General features: G+C 44.3%; 1 pseudogene; it reads right to left on the bottom strand.

Moving 5' to 3' along the window:
• Window positions 1-23,954: 23,954 nt before the first annotated feature.
• LOC124727805 lies at window positions 23,955-24,072 on the bottom strand (annotated as a pseudogene).
• Window positions 24,073-25,861: the final 1,789 nt, after the last annotated feature.

Below are 25,861 nucleotides of genomic sequence, written 5' to 3'. Positions count from 1 at the left end.
ACCTACAACGTGCTGACATGAGGAAAGTTGCCAACCGATTTCTCATGCACAACTAGCAGCTGACCGGCGTTGCATGGCGAAACGTTGTTGTGACGCGTCGTCTAAGGAGGAGAAATGAGTACCATCACGTTTCCGACTTTAATAAAGGTCGGATTGTAGCCTATTGCGATTGCGGTTTATCGTATCGCGACATTGCTGCTCGCGTTGGTCGAGATCCAATGACTGTTAGCAGAATATGGAATGGGTGGGTTCAGGAGGGTAATACGGATGGCCGTGCTGGATCCCAACGGCCCCGTACCACTAGCAATCGGGATGACAGGCATCTTATCCGGATGGCTGTAACAGATCGTGCAGCCACGTCTCGATTCTTGAGTCAACAGATGGGGACGTTTGCAAGACAACAACCATCTGCACGAACAGTTCGACGACGTTTGGAGCAGCATGTACTATCAGCTAGGAGACCATGGTTGCGGTTATCCTTGACGCTGAATCACAGACAGCAGCGCCTGCGATGGTGTGCTCAACGACGAACCTGGCTGCACGAATGGCAAAACGTCATTTTTTCGGATGAATCCAAGTTCTGTTTACAGCGCCTTGATCGTCGCATCCGTGTTTGGCGACATCGCGGTGAACGCACATTAGAAGCGTGTATTCGTCATCGAAATACTGGCGTATCACCCGGCGTGATGGTATGGGATGCCACTGGTTACACGTCTCGGTCACCTCTTGTTCGCATTGATGGCACTTTGAAGAGTGGATGTAACATTTCAGCTGGATAATGCACGACCGAATGTTGCAGGTCCTGTACGGGCCTTTCTGGATACAGAAAATGTTCGACTGCTGCCCTGGCCAGCACATTCTCCAGGTCTCTCATCAACTGAAAACGTCTGGTCAATTGTGGCCGAGCAACTGGCTCGTCACAATACGCCAGTCACTACTCTTGATGAACTGTGGTAATGTGTTGAAGCTGCATGGGCAGCTGTACCTGTACACGCCATCCAAGCTCTGTTTGACTCAATGCCCAGGCGTATCAAGGCCGTTATTATTGCCAGAGGTGGTTGTTCTGGGTACTGATTTCTCAGGATCTATGCACCGAAATTGCGTGAAAATGTAATCACATGTCAGTTCTACTATAATACACTCCTGGAAATGGAAAAAAGAACACATTGACACCGGTGTGTCAGACCCACCATACTTGCTCCGGACACTGCGAGAGGGCTGTACAAGCAATGATCACACGCACGGCACAGCGGACACACCAGGAACCGCGGTGTTGGCCGTCGAATGGCGCTAGCTGCGCAGCATTTGTGCACCGCCGCCGTCAGTGTCAGCCAGTTTGCCGTGGCATACGGAGCTCCATCGCAGTCTTTAACACTGGTAGCATGCCGCGACAGCGTGGACGTGAACCGTGTGTGCAGCTGACGGACTTTGAGCGAGGGCGTGTAGTGGGCATGCAGGAGGCCGGGTGGACGTACCGCCGAATTGCTCAACACGTGGGGCGTGAGGTCTCCACAGTACATCGATGTTGTCGCCAGTGGTCGGCGGGAGGTGCACGTGCCCGTCGACCTGGGACCGGACCGCAGCGACGCACGGATGCACGCCAAGACCGTAGGATCCTACGCAGTGCCGTAGGGGACCGCACCGCCACTTCCCAGAAAATTAGGGACACTGTTGCTCCTGGGGTATCGGCGAGGACCATTCGCAACCGTCTCCATGAAGCTGGGCTACGGTCCCGCACACCGTTAGGCCGTCTTCTGCTCACGCCCCAACATCGTGCAGCCCGCCTCCAGTGGTGTCGCGACAGGCGTGAATGGAGGGACGAATGGAGACGTGTCGTCTTCAGCGATGAGAGTCGCTTCTGCCTTGGTGCCAATGATGGTCGTATGCGTGTTTGGCGCCGTGCAGGTGAGCGCCACAATCAGGACTGCATACGACCGAGGCACACAGGGCCAACACCCGGCAGCATGGTGTGGGGAGCGATCTCCTACACTGGCCGTACACCACTGATGATCGTCGAGGGGACACTGAATAGTGCACGGTACATCCAAACCGTCATCGAACCCATCGTTCTACCATTCCTAGACCGGCAAGGGAACTTGCTGTTCCAACAGGACAATGCACGTCCGCATGTATCCCGTGCCACCCAACGTGCTCTAGAAGGTGTAAGTCAACTACCCTGGCCAGCAAGATCTCCGGATCTGTCCCCCATTGAGCATGTTTGGGACTGGATGAAGCGTCGTCTCACGCGGTCTGCACGTCCAGCACGATCGCTGGTCCAACTGAGGCGCCAGGTGTAAATGGCATGGCAAGCCGTTCCACAGGACTACATCCAGCATCTCTACGATCGTCTCCATGGGAGAATAGCAGCCTGCATTGCTGCGAAAGGTGGATACACACTGTACTAGTGCCGACATTGTGCATGCTCTGTTGCCTGTGTCTATGTGCCTGTGGTTCTGTCAGTGTGATCACGTGATGTATCTGACCCCAGGAATGTGTCAATAAAGTTTCCCCTTCCTGGGACAATGAATTCACGGTGTTCTTATTTCAATTTCCAGGAGTGTATATTTGTCCAATGAATACCCGTTTATCATCTGCATCTCTTCTTGGTGTAGCAATTTTAATGGCCAGTAGTGTAATTCCGATAAGTGAATAGGTCGAACAGGACGTGTTGCTTGGCTTGCCATATCTCACAATTCCCCGGATTTCTACGTCTGGGGCCACCTCAGGAAGCTCGTGTATGGTGTTTCAATTGAGGATGTAGCACAACTACAGCAGCGAAATGATAATGGCTGAGCTACTGTGCATAATGAGACGAACGGAGGCGATAAGACGTCGAGCACGGTACAGTCTTCGTCTACATGGACATCATTTTACATGTTCTGGTGTAAATGTACACTGCGTAGTTGTGCTGAATTTCGAATCTTTTCGTGTCGTTGTCTTCTAAGCGGAATTAGTTTTAAGTTGTTAGTGTTTCGCTTGTGATCCCTGTTGTATTGTATAACTCTGGAATAAAGCAATTCCAGACAAAATTTTATTCAACATCTTGCGCTTACTTTAATGCGTACATTGCACCCACAATGCGTGTACAGTTACCTTTTAATCATTCTATATACCTGGGAGAGAGTTCTTGGTTACTGAGCCCAAGTCCGGACACTTCATAATTGTTCTCGTGTAAACTGTACAACAAAAATGACCGTTTAACTACCGTGTTCCTCGCTACCCCGTTTGCCACCATAGCGAGAGTGCGTTCCACGCTGGTAAGCGCTCCTGCAGCAGCGCCGGTTAACCGGCTTTACAGTGTACCAAGGAGAGTGATGGCCGACGGCGGCAAACAGCCGTAGCGTGTCAGTGTGAGGGCGGTGGGCTCACTGTTGATCCGCGGCCGCGGCCGCGCCCGCCTTTACGAGACTTCCGGCCCGTCGCGCCGGGACTGTTATGCAAAGACCGTAAATTCGGCCCGCGTTACATCTTTACGGCGACGCGACCAGCCCGGGCGCGCGTTATGATGTCGGGGCAGTCGTAACCGGTGCTAACCAGCGGCCCAACAGCCGGCCACGAGCAAAGCCGTCTCCTGGTCGCTTCACTTTGTACTAGCCGAGGTGACCACCTGAAGAATTGTTACACTCGTACCGGATCCACGGCAACAGATCTGCGACTCATTGATATTGATATCTGATGTAAATAGTGAAATGTACGAGAGGCGTCCAATAAGTAATGCAACACTTTTATTATCGGCAAATTTCGGATGAAAAAATATGGAATTTTTTGTGGGACATCTTGGGACATTCACTCTTCGGTCCCTATATAATTACATGAAGCACCTATAGATGGCGGCGCTATACGTAGCCTTCAAAATGGCGCCGGTAATGGACGTGCGTTCCAAGCAGAGAGGTGTTGATGAGTTTCTTCTCACGGGAAACTAGAGCATCACGGATGGTCAAAGGGGATTTCAGAATGTCTACGGAGACACGGCAGTGAACAAAAGAACGACGAATCGTTGGGCTAGGCGGGTGCTATCACCGCAACAAGAACGTGCAAACCTGTCCGATCTCCCGCGCACTGGCCGGCCGCACACAGTTGTGACTCCAACAGTGTTGGAACGTGCGGATACTCTCATTAGATACGATAATGCAGTATCCGTGTTGTTCCGAATTACGATGCCGTCTACCTTTGGATATTCATGCACGTCCGAAGGACTACTGCATCGTCATTCAGAATAACACAGGCACTGCAATATCATATTTATTCGCCGACAGCGGGCGAGCGACTTTCAAGCCAAATGTCTCCCCTCTACAGGAATATACGTAATGGACGTACGAGTACAGGTAGTAGACCCATGGCTGACGACGTATGGAAGTTTAAGTCTGGCTGTGAGTTGTGAGCGGAGAGCCAAAGGGTAGGGCGAACACTTGCGATAAGAGGGAAATCCGGGTTCGACTCCCAGTCCAACACAAATTTTTACTGTCGTGAATCCATTATACAGCTGCTGTTTGTCCACATTCGCAACTTCGAATACATTTCATGTACTCGCCTTCGAAGTTATCGAAGGATCACAATCAGATACCTCGCTGCACAATCTGTATGTAGTAGGTAGTGCTGACACACTCGTCCATAAGGTGTGCGCCGGCTGGTTTCCTCGTCGCCTAACAGAAGACAACAAACAGCAACGAATCTGTGCATAATTGCTTGCGCGTTACGAGGATGATGGTGACAAAGTTACTGAGGTTACTGATGCAGCAAGACGTTGGTTCCTAGGTCGACCAGTAGGTGGTACAATGCAGGCATAGAGGCTCTCCCAGTACAGTGGTGTCAGGTCGTCGCACTGAAAGGAGATTATGTTGAAAAATAAAGTTTTGTAGCCAAAAGAAATTGAAATAGTATGCTGTATTGAAATCCTGAATACAAGCCACCTGCTTTCAGAAATAAGAACCAAGTATCATTATTTATTGAACGCCTCTCGTAGTTTAGAACTGCAATATTCAACATACAGCATCTCTTTCTGAAAAAAGTAATGTAAATCAACTTATCGATATGTAACTAGAATGGAACCGCTATACGAGCTCACAGAACTGTAAAAACTGTTATCTCTGTATCGTAGTATATAAGAAAAAGATTTCCGTGTTTCACGCTCTTGTCTTCTTTTTTGTCTTCTGTGTCTGGTTGGTTCTGGTGTCCTCTCTAATGGTCGCTTATAGATCACGGTCTGTAAATAATTATTTCAGTTACATGTAGTGTCATAATAATTTTTGTTAAATACATATGCAAATAGCTTGGTAGTATGTGATTTTTGTTAGTAGCAAAAATACCTTCTCTGACCCGTAAGTCTCATTTACGTAATAATTAAATGTTGCCTGGCCATTTTGTGTAAGTCCATTGTTGCAGTGACCCCCATTGGTGTTGAAAATGATAAACTATTTTAATAATCATTTAACTGCAAAAAGTATTGAAGACAATAATCTAAATAAATGCAGAACGGCGTCTTGTAATATTTCTCATTTCTTTTTGTAGGCCAGAGGTACAGTTTTATTAAAAACAATTATTTCAATTGTACACGCTGCCATTGCACATAGGCAGCTATACTGGAGCATCAAGCCTCACAGAGGAAAATAAATAATTAATTGAGTATTATATTTAATTTGCTTATCGCGCAACATTAAAGAAAGATATTTTTTATTAATCGTAAGTAAGACGGATGTATTTGCGTTGGAATACGTATGATGGTTCTGGCGATAGCGCCGTGAGAAAATTTAGCTGTGGCTTTTAACGAACATAAGAGAGATTTTTTTAATAAAATATTTCATTGCAAATTTAACAGGATATTTTATTTCATTCACTTTTTCAAAAGGTACGCGATAAACAGAGCAACCTCTTATGATTTGTCTACAATACAAGTCTTATATTTGACTTCAAGTACAGAAAGTACCAGAAGTAGACACAATTTCGAGAAAAAAGACACTATCTGACATAGAAAGTGAATCACATAAAATCCGAATGTCAACGTAACTTCGTATACATACACAACATTGGCGGATGTGTAAATGATTAGAGTTAGACTTCTCTATGAATGGCCAACAGGATGAATTAGAGTTGTTCGTGATGTGTTGTTACCAAGCCTGTTGTATATAAGCAACGTGAACAGCGTCAGATATTCAATGATTACTGTGAAAGGCTTGGAGATGCTATAATACTAATGTGTGTCAGTCTAACGATATTCCGTAATAACTGAACCTTCAGTCCAGGTACGGGAAAGGCACGTATAATACTCTAACGTGCCGTGAAACACGCTAATGTTACCCTCTGAGGGGATTTCGAAGTTCGTCCGCGCATGTGTCTAATGAACAAGGGTATCGGACTATAATTTCGAATTTGGTGAAATAACAGAAAAACCAAACGGGCTTTAATCTTGGGAGTTAATGAAAGTGATAAAATCATAAATGAATAAAAAAAATGAACGGACTCCAGCCCAATTAGTCACATTAATTTGGAAATACATATTTAAGAAAATTTAATATTAGTTATTGAAGTTAATTTTGTTGAGATTTCACTTTGAATAGCAAACAGGATACAAATTGACACAGTGCACTCTGTACAGTGTGTAGCAGCAGTTACCAATAAAGCACACACCAGTAAATTATGGGGAGTAACTTTGCACCAAGCTCATACTAATGACAGCATCACTCAAGAGCATTATTTAATCGAATACTGAAATATCACTGTATGCACTGCAGAACTAAATTTGGACATGAGGGACTTCTATCTTGACTGACATGAAAAACACAAATAAAGATGAACAACATCATAAATACACTGTTTAATCTCCTCTACATACAGCAGTTTTCCTTAGTAACAGTAATAGTTCAATTTTTTTCTAATAGGTGAAGTATATGATGGGGACCAATATACTAGTATAGTTTCTCTAGTCAAAGCTCTTTGATTATTACAATAGTAAAGACTAACTCTAAAAGCTAATGATTCACTTCACTTGGAGTAGTTCATAAATTACTTTGCAAGACAATATAACACTGGGTTTAATTAACTTCAAAAAAGGAACCTTTCATGATGGGTACCAAAAATACACCTTCTTTAAAATTGTGCACAATTTTTCTTCTAATAATGCTATCGTAAATCTGTTCATTAAAGATTTATATGTACTTGAACATTAATTATCTGTGACGTAGATATTCTTTGCAATAATATTTAGACAATCTTGCACTGTACTCCGACAAAACTATATTTCATAATAAACTAATAATAATTTAGCAAAAGCCTGCCCAGCTTCACTTTCTGGGTTTTAGCTTTGACTTTTACTACTTCTTTTACTTTAGACAAAAAATAACTTTTGAACACATCAGGCAATGAAGCGCCGAAACTAGTAGCCACATAATAAATAAGATGAATGTAGGCGTTTCATTTTCTTACAATAGTGAACAGCCGTGGTCCCGAAGACCTCTTGTCGAAAATATGGACATGCAAAAACTTTAGTCGGCATGGTTATAGTGAAATACAGATCACATGTGCGTTGCCCCATCGACCAACTGTGCATCAGGTGAGTGATGATAACACCGAGGTGACACCAAAGCCTACGGCCTTCTTGGATTACGCAGGGAACTTTTCAAACAGGATTTGTCATATTTTGCGGAAATAAGATGAGAAGGATATTTTTCGACCACCATCTAAGATGAGGGTCCTTTTAGGTTCCGCAAAGCATGATCTTGGATTGCGTAAGACGGATGCCTACCGCATGCCTTGCATCTGAGGCACACCTTATATTGGTCGGACTGTCAGGACTCCGGAGGACCGGTGTACTGAGAAGAAGCTTACAACAGCCGAGCAAATCCACCATTTAAGAACTTTCTCTAGGCACCGGCAACCTGTGGAGTTTCTGACATGCACACAAAGCTATTGGGATAGCCTGTTGATATTAAATTAGCAAGTAACCTTATAAATAGAGACCGTGGTTTTTATTTAAATTCTGCTTCGAATCCTGCTCTCCCCCTTGTCAAAAAAACCGAATAACAGACTTTATGCTACCTCACACGCTGATTATTAACTTCACTATTGATAAATTCTTACGTCTGTCACCTTTGGTTTTTGATGGCGCAAGTGTTTACTGTGTGTGTTTATGTATGTGTGAGTGTGTGTGTGTGTGTGTGTGTGTGTGTGTGTGTGTGTGTGTATTATCTTTCAGGAGTTCCCAATTCACTTATTTGCTGCAGTTTGCCTTGAAAATGGCAGGGTGTTTTCCTGTCGACACGTCGGCGGTTGTCGACGACGTCACCCAACTGAAGTCCCGTAATTTATGTGAACAGGAGTAAAGATGATCATTTGCTACTCAACCATGATATTATTCCACTTGGCCGATAACGGAAACACTCGGTGACGTAAGAGTAAACAACTACAGCGCTCACCAAGGAAAAGGCATGTCTCTATTAATACCTATCGCAATTACGCGCTGAGTCACTATTTTCCGAGCAAAGCGCCCTCGCTCGCATCAGCAATATAATGTGGTTGACTAATAAGAGTTAACAGTGTTATCAATGCAAACAATAATTAACACGCAGACTAGCAGGAAGCAAAAACTTTCCAGTTGTTTCGCGAAATAGTTGTGGCTTTTGTGGTGTCACCGCCAGGCACCACACTTGCTAGGTGGTAGCGTTTAAATCGGCCGCGGTCCGTTAGTATACGTCGGACCCGCGTGTCACCACTATCAGTGATTGCAGACCGAGCGCCGCCACACGGCAGGTCTAGAGAGACTTACTAGCACTCGCCCCAGTTGTACAGCCGACTTTTCTAGCGAAGGTTCACTGACAAAATACGCTCTCATTTGCCGAGACGATGGTTAGCATAGCCTTCAGCCATGTCATTTGCTACGACCTAGCAAGGCGCCATTACCAGTTACTATTGATGCTGTAAAACATGTACCGTCAAGAGCGATGTTCACCAATTATGGATTAAAGTTAAGTATTCCAGCAGCTACGTACGTTTTTTGTTAGTCTCATTTCCTTGACCTGTTCCAGACCTCACGCCAGCCTGCGTGAGCTAAAACGCGTGCCTTTCGGCTTCCTCTCATAGTGGGTTGGCTGTCTTGCCAATCCACAACAGCTTTCTATAATTAAATGAGAGATGGCGTGGGGTGGACATGACTGTAACTCTAAAATTTAGTGTATAGCAGTCATTTTTCGTTCTAAATGCAATAAACTCTGGATCAATCTACTCAGGATAGATTTGGTTTTCCGTCACCCCGTTTTTTTAAGAATTCTTGCTGTGTTCCATTTGTTACGAAATCTTCAATCCACTCTCGAAGTTGATCATTTCCTCCTTTCGATCATCTCTTATTCATCTGATAACAATGAAGAACTCTATCTGACATCTTGCGGAGGTCAATGGAAGTGGCATCAATACGGATACTGTTAGCTGGTGCTGCCATGGTTTCGCGTACGATCAGAACGAGCTGGTTTTGACGAGATGACTTCTTGCAAGATCCATGTTGATAACTACAGAAGATATTTTCAGTCTTCAGCGTTATGTGGTGTCAGGTCGTGGTCTCATTTTCTTATAATTCAGAAAAGACCGTACTTTTTCCACATACCGTCCACTCACCTGCCTACACGCACCAGCCACCTACAATTCATCCTCAGTACATAACCACGGTTAAGGTGAAATCTCCAGTTTCGGTATTGCTTCTGACGTACTCACACGACAGACGTGTGTCATACGTATACTCTGATTGTTTTAACATAACAGCGTCTTCTACACCATGGCACTCTAACGGCGATTATGTTTCCTCCTTTTAAAACAGTTCTCCAAAAGTGGATGTAGCAAGGATTTCTGAGGAGCTGGTGGTTTCCTCACGAGTGTTACAATTAATTCTACCATTTTCTTCCCAATTATTTTTTCTTTAAAACTGGTACGGAGCTGAGTGGAGGTCTGAATCAGAGGCTCAGACGGTTCTGCGACCATGTAGTCTGCAGATTCCTCGACTTGCGCCATACAGTGGTTTTCTTTCGGGTTCCGCTAAATTGGTCACGAGTCCACTACACGCAGGAGGCGCCTATACGGGTAACAGCGGCTGTGTGGCATGGACTGGACGATTCTGTTTTAGGTTAGAGGATTTCGGGGATACACAAAACAGATTCAGGGTGCAGGTCGAACATAGGAAGAAAGAAAATACAGGAACCATCGGTACTACCGTTGTAAATTGTCGTAACTGTCTTGGAAAAATACCGGAGCTCCAAGCGCTAATAGAAAGCACTGATGTTCAAATCGTTGTAGGCACTGAAAGGTGGCTAAAGCCGAAATTTTTGCCAAGGACCTAATGGCACTCAGAATGGATAGGCCAAACACAGTTGGCGTCTTTATTGCTGTTAGAAGTAGTTTATCTTGTTTGTGATACTGGAGTAGTCAGTTCCTTTGAGTTAGTATGGGTAGAGATCATTCTTGGCAATCAGAATAAAATAATAACTGTATCCTTTTACCGACCTCCCAACTCAGATGATACAATTTCTGAAAAGTTCAAAGAAAACATCAGTCCAATTTCAAATACATACCCGACTCATATAATTATGGTTGGTGGTGACGTCAATTTACCCTCGATATGTTGACGAAAATGCATGTTTAAATCTGTGGGTACGCATAAAACATCATCCTAAATTGTCCTGAATACATTCTCTTGTTTCAAGCAGTTAGTTCATGAGCCCGCTCAAATACTAAACAGTTGTGAAAACACACTTGATCTCTTGGCAAAAAACATTCCTGAGCTAGTAACTAGCATCAAAACGGATACAGGGCTTAGTGAACGCAGGGTTGTCGTAGCGAGAATGAATATCGTCCCTGTCGTGTGACAGGATTCGTGATTTCCTGTCAGAGGGGTCAGAGTTCGTAATAACTAATGGGAAGACATCGAGTAAAACAGAAGTGCTTCCTGCCGTTTGCCAAGGTAGAGTTATAGACCTTCTGTTGTTACTTATCTATATAAACGACTCAGGTGACAATCTAACCAGCCATCTTAGGTTGTTTGCAGATGATGCTGTCGTTTATCGGGTAGTAAAGTCATCAAAAGACCAAAACAAATTGCAAAACGATTTAGAAAATATATCTGTATGGTGCAAAAATTGGCAGTTGTCCCTAAATAATGAAAAGTATGACGTCATCCACATGACGGCTAAAAGGAATCTGTTAATGTTACACGATAAATCAATCAAATCTAAAAGCTGTAAATTTAGCTAATTACGTAGGAGTTCCGATTTCGAACAACTGAAATTGGAAAGAGCACATAGAAAATGTTGAGGCGAAGACGGACCAAGATTGCGATTTATTGGCAGAACACTTCGAAGAAGTAACAGGTTTACTAAGACCTTGCCTACACTACGCTTTTCCGTCCTGTTTTGGACTACTGCTGCGTGGCGTTTGATCCTTATCAGATAGGATTAACTGAGTACATCGAGAAAGATAAAAAAAAGCAGCACGTTTTGTATTATCGAGAAATAGGAGAGAGAGTGTCATTGACATGATACGGGATTTGGAGTGGAGATATTTACAACAAAGGCGTTTTTCGTTGCGGCCGAATCTTCTCACGAAATTTCAATCACCAGCTTTCTCCTTCCAGCGAGAAAATATTTTTTTGGCTTCGATCGACATAGAGAGAAACGATCATAATAATAAGATGAGGGAAATAAGCACCCGCACAGAATGATTTAGCTGTTCGTTTTTTCCGTTTGCTGTTCGCGACTGGAATAATAGAAAATTATTGTGAAGATGGCTCGATGAAGCCACAGCCAGGCACTTAAGTATGATTTTCAGAGTATCCATGCAGATGTAGAAGTAGATGAAAACTTTCTCCCGTTTCCATCTTCTTTATGAATCATGAGAAATAACTAACCGAGAAAAAAATTGAAATGTTTGAGCTCAGGCGTGCCATATAATGAAGAAAGGTGTGGCACAGTATTTCATCAAGTTGAAAGAAGGGAAAGATGGAAAATAATGTGAATACATTTGAGCACCCTAAACATGACAGAAATGTTTTCATATGCTATTACGTGTCTGCGACCATGTTCAAACATTTTGACTTCTAGCTGAAGGGCCAGCGAAATGCGGCAGTGGTTCAGCCAATCGGATCTCATTCGGGACACAGAGTTCATATCGGTGTCCCAAGATCTCGTGTTAGGATTGCCGTTGTTTGTGTAAATTGACGAATAATCTAATGTAAAACGTTTCATTCGCTAAACATAAAATTATAACGTACAGTGACACCAAGTAAATAAACATAATGTCGCTACAATCTGCAACAGCTCGAAGAAGAATGTATGTATTTATTGCCCGAGAATGCTTTAAAGTTGTTGTTGTGACAGTAAATGATTTTCACAATAGAAGTTGTGAAGCTTCTCTTGCGTAATAATAATAAAGGTTTTGCACCATCTTCCCGACGAATAATGCTAAAAGTGCGCAGAGTTCCGGTATCATCAGACGCTGCGGAATCGTTTCCGGAGAAAAACGGGTACAAATTACAATGTCCAAGTAACTTACGCTGAGCATAGTAATACCATCGACATAGCATAGTGCAATAAGATCCCGATGGGTGGTGGGATCCCGTTGAAATTGCAGCTGCTGTGAGGTCATAAACATGAAGTTACTGTATTCCGCTTCATCTTTCGCTCAGAATCGTTAGATATACATGTTTCAACAAGCTGACCTCTGTCGCTTCTTTAACCATCGAGTCCTACAGGGTCTGCGACGTTAATAACTTGTCGCTGTAAACTGTTTTCTCAAGCATCTAAATACCACTGACATAACCGTCCGTCCAAAATATTCCGAGACTGAATTTATTCCTGACGTGCAAGTGACGTCAGCGCAGTAACTGCGATGGTGACTTGTAACGACAAGTGTAAACAACAGATGTCCGTTCGGCCAGTCAGTCGTGAGCAGGCAGTAATGAGCAGTGGTCGTGCGACGTAGTGTGGCAGAACTGTTGCGTCACAAACCGCAGTGGAGCGACATCACTAAATCAAGTGTTCAAGATATTCTGCAGAATTTTTTTTAAAAATGACGAAAGAGTGTGCAAAGTTTGAACCACACTGCGGACTGCAGCGTCTTGATTTAAATAAAAAGGAGACATTTCTTTCCCGAAAAAAATAATCACGGTTGACGAGATGTGGTGTTATCAGTACAAACGTACCACAAAACGACAAAGTGCAATAATTCGTATGAATGGTGAACGCTTGGAAGCCATAACCGACATACAAGCCAGTGTGATGCGTGACTTGAACAACTTCCCACAGATCGATTTTTCTGACAGTTTCAGAGGTTTGTACGAACGTTCTGCGCGTATTAGTCAAGAGGGCGAGACAGTGTAGAAAACCTGAAGCATTAAAACCAGCATCAATACTTTTCTCTGTTTTTTATTAGTCCAGCCTGTAAGCTTTTTCTACTAACGAGGTATTCCGTATTACGTTCCGGTCTTCTATTTCATGGTTCTTGATCAGTAAAGAAGCTACTGAAATACGGTGAGCTGAAGTTACCAAGTGAACATTTGACGGTATCACATAATCAAGCTTCGTTTATATCGACATATCTGCTTATATTGTAACACCAAGAGTATTTCCCTTTTATCTGTTGCCTAGAACAGGAAGTCGCCTAACAACAGCTTCTTTCTGGTCCATAGAAAAGAATTCTTTCGTTTCCAGAGAGTTTTTCTCTGCTCAACACAAAAAACCAAACTTAGTAATAACGTCTACTTCATTTGAATTTATGTCAAATAATAAATTGAGACGCAGTGATATAACAAGAAAATGATAATAAAACAACTTTCTTATGTATTACAGCAACAATAAAATGTTAATTTTACTAATATATTGTTACATTTATTATACACTCAGGCGCATTGAAAACAGCGCCCCAACAGGGGAGCATCGGATCGAAATGACATTTATTAGACATAATGATACAGATGAGAGACTCATTTGATTCCAAAATCTAGACATGTAAATAAATACAGTGAGTAGAAGTAGACAAATATAGTGCAAAAAAATGGCTCTGAGCACTATGGGACTTAACTTCTGAGGTCATCAGTCCCCTAGAACTCGGAACTACTTAAACCTAACTAACCTAAGGACATCACACACATCCATGCCCGAGGCAGGATTCGAACCTGCTGCCTTAGCGGTCGCGCGGTTCCAGACTGTAGCGGCTAGAACCGCTCGGTCACTCCGGCCGGCCAAATAGAGTGCACCGCAATAACGCGTTGTACCAACATTTACTCCAATATGTACCACAACACGGTCCGGCATCGAGCTGATCAGACGTCTGATTTTGCGCCAAGGCAGATTGGCCCACGAACCTTCAACAGCCACCTCCAAATCATGTAGAGAATGACATGGCGGCATCTCACGTTTCAGACGGTCGCATACATGCTCTATAGGGGACGAGTGCGGGGAGAAAACCGGCGTTGAAGAATCGGTACATGACGTAGGAAGCCTTGAGCAACTGGAGCTGTATGCGGACGAGCATTGTCTTCCTGGACAAATGGCCGTGGTCGACCATATAGGAAAAGTCACACATGGGGCTGAAGAATGTCATCAACATAACGCTGGCCCGTTACGGTGCCTCGTACCAGAATTAGAGGGGACCGGCTATTGAAGACTGTGGCCCCCTAAACCATTACACTAGCGGTGCAGGACGTGGCACGCGACAGCATGAGTGGAACTGTATCTTTGACCAAGTTGCCTCCACACCCCTGTGTGGTTATTGTACAGCCCAAAAACGAATCCGAATTGAACATTAGGCACCATGTTTTGCCAGTGTGTGGCAGTTCAAATCGTACTAGCTGGGTCCACTGTAGACAGAGTAGCCGATGTCTCAACGTTAATGGCAGTACACGAGAAGGGTGTCTGGACTGCAAATCTGCATCTACAACATTTCTGGGAAGGGTTGCGAAACAACAGGTATCCGCAAATCTGCTTGTATCGTTGGTCCCCGATCGCTTACAGGACAATCCTCCGATCCTCTCGCCTGGTAGTCTTCCTGGTCGATCCAAACCCGGTCGTCGTATATAGGTGCCATGTTGTGCCCACTGCTCCAAACATTGTCTCGCAGTACATTTCGAGAAATCGACTTGGCGAGCCAGACGACGTGTCGACCAGCTTGCGGTTTCAAACTGCCTTAACTGTGAGAAATGTCTAAAACGTCCAACCGGCACTCTGCGCCTCGAGTCAGGATGTGACCATCAATTGTATGACTAATAAGCGTCGTTTAAGTAGGGTCCATGCCCGGTTACAGTGCCACTGCAGGGTCTGTGGGCATGGACATTGGTACCAAGCTTGCATCACTTACTTATTTCCAAAGCATCGCATTTGTGCCTTTCTTCCCTCTGGGTGCGAAATTTTCAGTGTTACTTAGTGTAAATCTCCGTCCTAGACTGGTTTCCGAAACAACAGTGTTGCACGCGTATTGCGCGTTTTGATCATCTCTAATAAACGGAAGTAGTGCTGTGCTCCAAGTAAACAAGTCGTAGAGTTCATTAGTTTCAGTGCTACGGGTGTAACTTGCAGTTACGGCTAGTCTACTCAGTAAGTCGCTGTTGCGGTGCTCCATGCTTGTAAACAAACACCCGCCGAGCGAATGCAATCAATCCTATGTTCCGAGTGTTTCCCTGTGGCTCCATTTGCAGGTTGCACGAGACGCTGGGAGGCGGCTAACGCAGGCGCGCTCTTGGTTTTGTAGGGTTCCTCTGCGGCGGCGGCGGCGGCGGCGGCAGCAACATGGTGTGGGTGCCGGGCCTTTACCCGTTCAACCGCTACTTCTACAGCCACGCCGCCCGCAACAGGGGTAGACTCGTCGGCGATATCGCGCTGAGCTCCTCCTCGTCCAGAGAAGAGTTCCCGTGTCGGTACCGGGTGCGTCAACTCACTTCACTTCCATCTGCTGTCTCTCAACGCTTCTGCTTGTAGCTACGTCGCGCACTACTATGCTTTTGCCTTTGCACTTGCCGTATATTTATAGCGTCACCTTCACGTGCGCAAACAAGTATTAAACTGGTTAATGTGAAACTATCTCTGATCCTCTTAGAACTTTTTCTAACTCGCATCGGGGATGGGACAGCAAGCAGTAATATAAGATGAAGAAGCAGTCTTGCTTACGGGTTTGTAATTATTATTTATTTACCAATGATTCTGGCGTCTTCAGGTTGACCGATATTAGATGGTTTTAGGCATAAAGTATGCCAAACATAAAAATTTTCCAGCAAATAATTTTCTATTCGCTGGACTACGTTGTTGCATGTCCCAACAAGGACGCCACGCTATATTTCCAAATATTTGACGACGGCAATTATTTGCTCGGAAGTTTTTTATGCTCGGTATCTTAAGTGCCTGACACCGTCTAATATCAGGCAGTCTGAAGATGCGTGAATCAGGCGAAACTCTTCTGTGGTAAACAAATAATAATTACTTCTCTGGAAGCAAGACTGTTTGTTTCTTCATCTGATCATCTTAGTTGAATGGACGTGTCCTCGGATCCTGCTCCATATTGACGGATCATCTGAGGGCCCTAATTTAAATTTAAGCTGCAGTTTTGGTACCTGGAACGAAAATTACGCTGCTCTTAGCTTGAGAAGTGTACGACAATTAAGCCGTATGTTCGTGGAAATGCTGAGAACTGTACTTCAGCTTGATTAGCTGACTTGCTGAAACGCGTAGCAGCAATACATTAAGCTTTCAGTATATTCCGTAAGTCGACATGTGCGCATCACTATTTTCACCATCACTCTTTACGCACAGACGACACACCTGTTTGTTATATCACTGTAATCTTTTCACTTAACAGCGAACAAACTAAGATCAATTTCGCTTTCAACTTCGGTTTGTGCAATACACGCCACAACTTTTGCACACAATGAGCTGTTCTACGTTGCTAAAGCAACGTTCATTTCTGAAGCGTCTTCTTATTTTATTTACTGTCATTTAGTGCAATGCGATTTCTAAAATTGATCTTGTGTACATAAGCATAATAATTAAGTGTCATATAAAGTATTTAATGATGGCAAATTAGGACACAAATTTTCTTCGATGTATCATTTTAACATACTTACAGTTCGATAATGCTAGGTTCGCAGTTGTTACTCGCACTCTTCGATATACAGGGTGTCTCCTAAGGGCCATCAGGCACATTTTTCTGGTATTTCAGCAGATTATCGCAATTTTGTTTTTGCAATTAGCAGCTGCCCAGACAACTGCTCCTCATCACGTCTTTCATGCGTGACGCCCGGCGTGGACGGAACGCGTCAGTTTGTTTCTCGCTACAACCAAAATGATTTTTAGAGCGAAAAATTTAAATGCCCATTCGAAGTGCGGTCCCACACTATTTTAATCCGATGTTCTTTTTGCCGTTGTGTATTAAGAGGACAGTGAAGTACGAAGAGTAACAAGTGCTTAGCAGTGACAGCACTGCCCTGACTGACACCGCCAAACATTTGGACTGCTGTTTATTGGCTCTGAGCACTATGGGACTTAACATCTATGGTCATCAGTCCCCTAGAACCTAGAACTACTTAAACCTAACTAACCTAAGGACAGCACACAACACCCAGTCATCACGAGGCAGAGAAAATCCCTGACCCCGCCGGGAATCGAACGCGGGAACCCGGGCGCGGGAAGCGAGGACGCTACCGCAAGACCACGAGCTGCGGACTGCTGTTTATTCTTCGTGTTTTACTGTCCCTGTGAAAACAAACTGGTAAAACGAGTATCGGTCCAGACTAATCTGCGAGCGCTCTATCGAATAGTCATCGTAAATTTCCGATTTAAAAATGTTTGTTTGTAATGGGAAACAAACGGACCCTTTCTGTTATCACTAATCGGCTTATGACAGACGTGACGAGCAGTAATTGTTTGGGCTGACTCCAACTACGCAATGCAAAAACTAAATTGCTAATATCTGCCGAAACACGAGAGAAAGTACTCCTTGGGAAAGATATCCGGTACAGGTATCACTCGCCAGTATGAACGACTTCATTACTTAAAGAATTTTCGGATTGCTCAGGCTGACGACTGATCCGTTCTCCTGAAGAAACTGGAATCGTACTTCTCTCAAAATCTACAAGAATTCGCATCTCATAGCTCTATACCCGTTGGAAGAGAACAACGAGTAGTCTGTACCTACCAATGACTCGGTATCGCAGTCACAAAATGGAGTCTCACTGATGTTTATTTTGCGATGATGAGACGGGAAACCCACGTAGCCAAATATCAATCTACACATCATGAAGATGATTCGGTCTGGTGCCTTAATTGAAGGAAATAAGGCATTACTGGAACTTCCGTAATTAGTATATGTGTGTTTGGCATAAAAAAGGGCATGAAAAGAACGGGAACGCGTACACCATATGTCCCGTGCGTAATGTGTCTCTGCCTGTCGTTAAAAACTCTTTTTCTCGTTATCGGATTCACTGTAGTCCACAAAATTAATGGGCATGTTTGCTTGTGGCTAATGCGTAGATATTCACAGACGAAAAAAGGTGAAGACTTTGAAACAGATAGAAGTTAGTTAAAGCTATGCGATAAAGTAAGGAGGGTAGCGTATATTATTTTGCTGATGCCTCTTTTAATAGTCTACATTTGTCTTGTTTGTAATGAGTGATGCATGCTTCCAAAAGAAAGGACATGGCAAGACTCATTTCATGCGCAATTAACACTTGCAACAGAAATTTTGTGTTTTTACAGAACACACATATACTTGCAACGGAAGTTGCAGTAATCTCTGTTTCCCTTGAATTAAATTCATTTTTGAATCACACAGCTATTTTCAAAATGACGGACTTCACTATGTAAATTTTATACCTGTAGAGTATTGAATACGTGACTACAGTACTGGTTAAAATATTTCTGCTTTTCGATTTGTTTTGAAAAATTAGATTTAGCGATATTTATACAAAGAAAAATTTATACAAATTTATGTAAATTTCATAGGTCCTTACGATTTCTCCGTAAGAATAGTTTAGAGCCTGTGGATGTGCGCTCAGTTGAGGCTTTGAAGGCTTTTAGCTTCATTTTTATTCTGTTTTGGGAAAAGTACGTAATTTATTATTGCGAACACAGTCCCGACGTCATACTGCTAACAGAAGTGAACTTGTGTCTGATCACTAGCGAGCTGATGTTTTCGCTACCAAAGCCGTATCACCCCACAGATGGCGGGCGACGATAGCCTTGACGGCGTCTCCAACCGCCTGGAAGAGCTATTGACAATAGCTGTGACGTCAGTCAATTAAACCGTGTCTAGCTCCATTGTCTGACGATGCCGCTGTCGCAGCAATTCCCATTCACCGTAATTGAGGTCTGCGGGAGATAGCACGAGCTGCTTAGGTAGCTCTAAACAAGCCTCGCACTGTCTCTGGCCCCGTTCAAGGTGGTTTTATCATCGAATTCTCCGACTACACTGCGCTATCGACTCTATAGCGCGGCTATAGGTTCTCGTAGCGGTCGCACTGACCAATATCATTATATTAATATTTAACTGACAAAAAACCATAAACGGTTAACAAACAAATGCAACTAATGAAACTCGTTGGTTGAGCGTCCGAATAGTAACTATCCAAGTTTACAGCACTGATTTGCGTTTGGTACTTGAACGTTTTAGAGCAATAAAGACGAGTTTTTCCTGTATCGGAATATCGTGTAACGGATTATAAATTTTTTTTGGAAAGAAAAGGTCAAATATTTTTGAAGTGATTTGTCTGAAATCAAGAGAGAGCAGAGAATTATCAATTTATGTTGTTAGTTGATGTTTACTTTATTTTTTCAGAGTGAAAGAAAGAATTTGACAAATTCTACACCAGTAACTTTTAATACGAAAAATAACTGCGTGTTGAAGAGATGAAATTTTGGACAATTCAGTTACGTAAATAGCTCCAATTGTTCACGAAATATCTCGGTCTTCTCTAAAAATCACTAATGAAGTTTTTCTTAACTACTCAAATCACTTTCAAGCAATTACATCTTTTCTTACAAAAAGATTTGATACCCTATTTATCCATTTCCGACACTACATTTCGCTACGAAAATTTGGACAAAATTACATTGCGCAACTTCTATAATCCGCTCAAACACTTAACCTAAAATGCCAAACGGGTTCGGATTTCGAATTTTTTTAGAGTGTAGAAAAATTTCCGCCACTAGTCACAATAAATGGTTATTTTTATTGTAACTGGTAGCAAAAATTTTTCTACACTCCAAAAACATTCGAAATCCGAACCCGTTTGGCATTTTAGGTTAGGTGTTTGAGCGGATTATAGAAGTTGCGTAATGTAATTTTGTCCAAATTTTCGTAGCGAAATGTAGTATCGAAAATGGATAAATTATTTTTTATAAATTATTTTTTATTGTGACTGGTAGTGAAAATTTTTCTACACCCTATAAAGGAACAGTCACGGAGTTCAGCAGCATCCACTATGGATAAATTTCATTCGGATATTTTTTTCAGCTCACACACATTCTACATTTATCACTTGTCAGTAGAAGAGACAGGTGTAACAGCATCGACAGGATTACAAGGAGAGTTCCGCAGGCATGGGGTCGACTTTTGGAAACTATATATACGTTGTTGTACGTTAGGGTCCCAGGCATCACGCCCTGGAGCCATTCACCCTGGCTAGTAATAGACGAATTTCGCGTGACGGTCTAGAGCGTTAAAAACAGGAGCATTAAGTAGACTAACGGCACAGCGTACTGCTTAGGGAAAGTTCTTGATATAGAGAAGGTTCTGGGCTCGAATCCTGTTGGGTGCTTTGAAAATTTTCGTTTTCAGATGTTTATCCCAAGAGACCCAAATGGTTTATTTTTGCGTTTGTGTCACCTTGTACGAAGGACGGCTGTTTGATAGTTGCCCCGACGTATCTCCAGCACTAATGGTTTACCTTCTCAAAGGTTTAATCATCAATTATTCCGAACCAACTATAACTTTGTCAGTTTCTCATATGGTTGAAAAGAATAAGATATCTGTGAAAGAAGACTTCGTCTACTGACAGCACACAAAAAGAGTTCACAGAAGGTCCATCTGCTGTGTAAATACCCTTCTTTGGAAACAAAAATGCCAACCTATCCCAAACTTCGCACCGTTATCTCTGTAATGTGGCGAGGAGAGACAAATCATTGCTGCATACGACTGCCAGAACTATTCTAAGGACTGAAATCACAAATTTCACTTCTGGCCATTAAAATTGCTACATCACGAAGATGACGTGCTACAGACGCGAAATTTAACCGACAGGAAGAAGATGCTGTGGTATGCAAATGATTATTTTTTCAAAACATTCACACAACGTTGGCGCCGGTGGCGACACCAACAACGTGCCCACATGATAAAAGTTTCCAACCGATTTTTCATACACAAACAGCAGTTGACCGGCGTTGCCTGGTGAAATGTTGTTGTGATGCCTCGTGTAAGGAGGAGAAATGCGTACCATCACGTTTCCGGCTTTGATAGAGGTCGGATTGTAGCCTATAACGATTGCGGTTTATCGTTTCGCGACATTGCTGTTTGCGTTGGTCGAAATCCAATGACTGTTAGCAGAATATGGAAGCGGTGGGTTCAGGAGGGTAATACGGATGGCCGTGCTGGATCCCAACGGCCCCGTATCACTAGATATCGGGATGACAGGCATCTTATCCGGATGGCTGTAACAGATCGTGCAGCCACGTCTCGATTCTTGAGTCAACAGATGGGGACGTTTGCAAGACAACAACCATCTGCACGAACAGTTCGACGACGTTTGGAGCAGCATCTACTATCAGCTAGGAGACCATGGTTGCGGTTATCCTTGACGCTGAATCACAGACAGCAGCGCCTGCGATGGTGTGCTCAACGACGAACCTGGCTGCACGAATGGCAAAACGTTGTTTTTTCGGATGAATCCAGGTTATGTTTACAGCATCATGATGGTCGCATCTGTGTTTGGCGCCCTCGAGGCGAAGGCACATTAGAAGCGTGTATTCGTCATCGCCATACTGGCATATCACCCGGCGTAATGGTATGGGGTGCCATTGGTTACACGTCTCGGTCACGTCTTGTTCGCATAGACGGCACTTTGAACAGTGAACGTTACATTTCAGATGTGCTACGACCCGTGGCTCTACCCTTCATTCGATCCCTGCGAAATCCTACGTTTCAGCAGGATAATGCACGACCGCATGTTGCAGGTCCTGTACGGGCCTTTCTGGATACAGAAAATGTTCGACTGCTGCCCCGGCCAGCACATTCTCCAGATCTCTCACTAATTGAAAACGTCTGGTCAATGGTGGCCGAGCAACTGGCTCGTCACAATACGCCAGTCACTACTCTTGATGAACTGTGCTATCGTGTTGAAGCTGCATGGGCAGCTGTAGCTGTACGCGCCATCCAAGCTCTGTTTGACTCAATGCCCAGGCGTATCAAGGCCGTTATTACGGCCAGAGGTGGTTGTTCTGGGTACTGATTTCTCAGGATCTAAGCACCCAAATTGAGTGAAAATGTAATCACATGTCAGTTCTAGCATAATATATTTGTCCAATGAATACCCGTTTATCAGCTGCATTTCTTCTTGGTGTAGCAATTTTAATGGCCAGTAGTGTATGTAAATTGGAGGTAAAAGGGGGGGGGGGAGAGAAAGGGAAAGGAAGGAACTAATGATATCAGCCGCATCGGGACTTTATGCGGAATCAGCGGAGTAGTGTGAAAATGAGTTTCGAAACGGGAGTCGAACTCGGGATCTCCCGCTTACTAGGCAATTACATTAATAACTAGGCAACCTGGACGCAGTGCTTATGGCAAATGCGCTGACTACCTCGGCACGCTCACCGGCCTATTCACACTCTCAATCAGCGCCACCAATCCTCAGTCCCCATCCTTGTCCTCCATGCTCTCTAATTTTAGATTCCCACTGCCGGGCAAACGTAAATGTGTATTCGCACTGAAGGTGGTAGATTAATTGCCTATCGAGGCCAACGACTTGTATGAATGCGTGGTGTCGGTTGCTTCGGACGTGTCCGTAAGAACAAACGCCACACATTCAAATAAATGAAATCACAAAAACGATAGTTCTCAATCGAGTACAGACCTCAAAAAAAAAATTTGCATCATCTCTAGATGTCGAGCAGGTGTTTTGCTATTGTGACCACTTCTGTAGCAATCGGAAGGTCAGCCCTGAGGTTGTTTGTAAACATACACACAGTTAACGGATAGAGTACCGCACTCGAATGGACAGTAGTATCTCAGCTAAAAGTAAAGCCCCGGGAGGGACGCATTACAGACGTCTGTGGAACAACAGAGTGAACATATATCACGCCAAGAAGGACAATGCCGATCAACGATAGGGTCCGCATTGTCATGTCACGCGAAAAAGGCTTGTCAACCAGAGAAGTTGCTCGACGTGCGCGCAGGAGTCAAAGTGACGTGGTGTGGGCATGGAATGGGTTCCAGTTGACAGGCAGAACTTAGCACTTACACCTCACAAACCGTCCCTGTATGACAGGTTCATAGGTTTGTCGATATCTGCGACTTTTGCGTGAAATGAACAGTGAACTGATTTCGACGTTCGAAGAGGCTACAAAACGTCATGTATCACATCAGATTGTTGGGAGACGATTGCGTGATGCGAATCTCCATCCCGAGGACCATGTCGAGCCTCACGTCGTACACCACAATACCATGGACAAGAAATCCTGCAGGATAGGCGACGGGTCTGTATGTACCTGATGACAACATGTTTGGAGGCAAGCAGCTAATATCGAATGCACTCCGTCTTCATGCCACAAGTGGCCCATCGGGACCATCCGACCGCCGTGTCATCCTCAGATGAGGATGCGGATAGGAGGGGCGTGTGGTCAGCACACCGCTCTCCCCGTCGTTATGATGGTTTTCTTTGACCGGAGCCGCTACTATTCGGTCGAGTAGCTCCTCAATTCGCATCACGAGGCTGAGTGCACCCCGAAAAATGGCAACAGCGCATGGCGGTCTGGATGGTCACCCATCCAAGTGCCGGCCACGCCCGACAGCGCTTAACTTCGGTGTTCTCACGGGAACCGGTGTACCCACTGCGGCAAGGCCGTTGCCAGCTAATATCGAATGCCTCCAACATAATGTTCCGCAAGTGCAAGGAGGTGGTGGTGGTGTGAAGTTCTGCGGTGGAATTACATGGGGCCATCACACCCCACCCGTGGTTCTCGACGACTGTCTCACTGCTCTGTGGCACAAGGACTAGGTTCTGAAAGCAATTGTGAGACCGTATTGTAAAAATTTTGTTGACAGTTTCATCTTGATGGGTGATAACTCCAGTGTTCATCGTGCTTTCCTCATAAACACGTTTTTAAGCATGCTAGGATCACCATAATAGCGTGGCCTACCTGTTCTTTGGGCATTCGCCCAATCGTAAATGTTTCGGAGTGATTAAAACGAGTTGTTTTTGGATGTGGACGATGACCGCGTACTCTGCCACTTACGCTGAATCGCCATTGAAGTGTGGGACAATTTGGAAATGGACTGGCTTGATGACGGTCTCCCAAGACTGATTCAAGCTTGCATCCGAGAAAGGGGCTATGGCCACAAATTAACGATGCTCAGTAGTTTTAAATATATAATATTTTTAATTAATAATTAAGTCCTACATATTGCAAAAAAGGCAGTATACTAAATATTTTGGAAGAAACAGAAATTTTCATGTACATCCTAACATTAATTTAAACGAACAGACCAATCTAAAAATTAAAAAAATTCATCGAAAGTTTCTCTAATATACTTCAATGAAAACACATTTTCCTTGCTCTGCTAATAAAGACAATACACATTAGAAGTAGCAATATGTATATATACATAAGATATATATATATATATATATATATATATATATATATATATACACTCCTGGAAATTGAAATAAGAACACCGTGAATTCATTGTCCCAGGAAGGGAAAACTTTATTGACACATTCCTGGGGTCAGATACATCACATGATCACACTGACAGAACCACAGGCACATAGACACAGGCAACAGAGCATGCACAATGTCGGCACTAGTACAGTGTATATCCACCTTTCGCAGCAATGCAGGCTGCTATTCTCCCATGGAGACGATCGTAGAGATGCTGGATGTAGTCCTGTGGAACGGCTTGCCATGCCATTTCCACTTGGCGCCTCAGTTGGACCAGCGTTCGTGCTGGACGTGCAGACCGCGTGAGACGACGCTTCATCCAGTCCCAAACATGCTCAATGGGGGACAGATCCGGAGATCTTGCTGGCCAGGGTAGTTGACTTACACCTTCTAGAGCACGTTGGGTGGCACGGGATACATGCGGACGTGCATTGTCCTGTTGGAACAGCAAGTTCCCTTGCCTGTCTAGGAATGGTAGAACGATGGGTTCGATGACGGTTTGGATGTACCGTGCACTATTCAGTGTCCCCTCGACGATCACCAGTGGTGTACGGCCAGTGTAGGAGATCGCTCCCCACACCATGATGCCGGGTATTGGCCCTGTGTGCCTCGGTCGTATGCAGTCCTGATTGTGGCGCTCACCTGCACGGCGCCAAACACGCATACGACCATCATTGGCACCAAGGCAGAAGCGACTCTCATCGCTGAAGACGACACGTCTCCATTCGTCCCTCCATTCACGCCTGTCGCGACACCACTGGAGGCGGGCTGCACGATGTTGGGGCGTGAGCGGAAGACGGCCTAACGGTGTGCGGGACCGTAGCCCAGCTTCATGGAGACGGTTGCGAATGGTCCTCGCCGATACCCCAGGAGCAACAGTGTCCCTAATTTGCTGGGAAGTGGCGGTGCGGTCCCCTACGGCACTGCGTAGGATCCTACGGTCTTGGCGTGCATCCGTGCGTCGCTGCGGTCCG

Source organism: Schistocerca piceifrons, chromosome 1 (genome assembly GCF_021461385.2).
Source record: "Schistocerca piceifrons isolate TAMUIC-IGC-003096 chromosome 1, iqSchPice1.1, whole genome shotgun sequence".
NCBI classification, from domain to species: domain Eukaryota; kingdom Metazoa; phylum Arthropoda; class Insecta; order Orthoptera; family Acrididae; genus Schistocerca; species Schistocerca piceifrons.
Note: the sequence above shows the minus strand (reverse complement) of the source record. Positions and strands in the feature narration are given on the sequence as shown.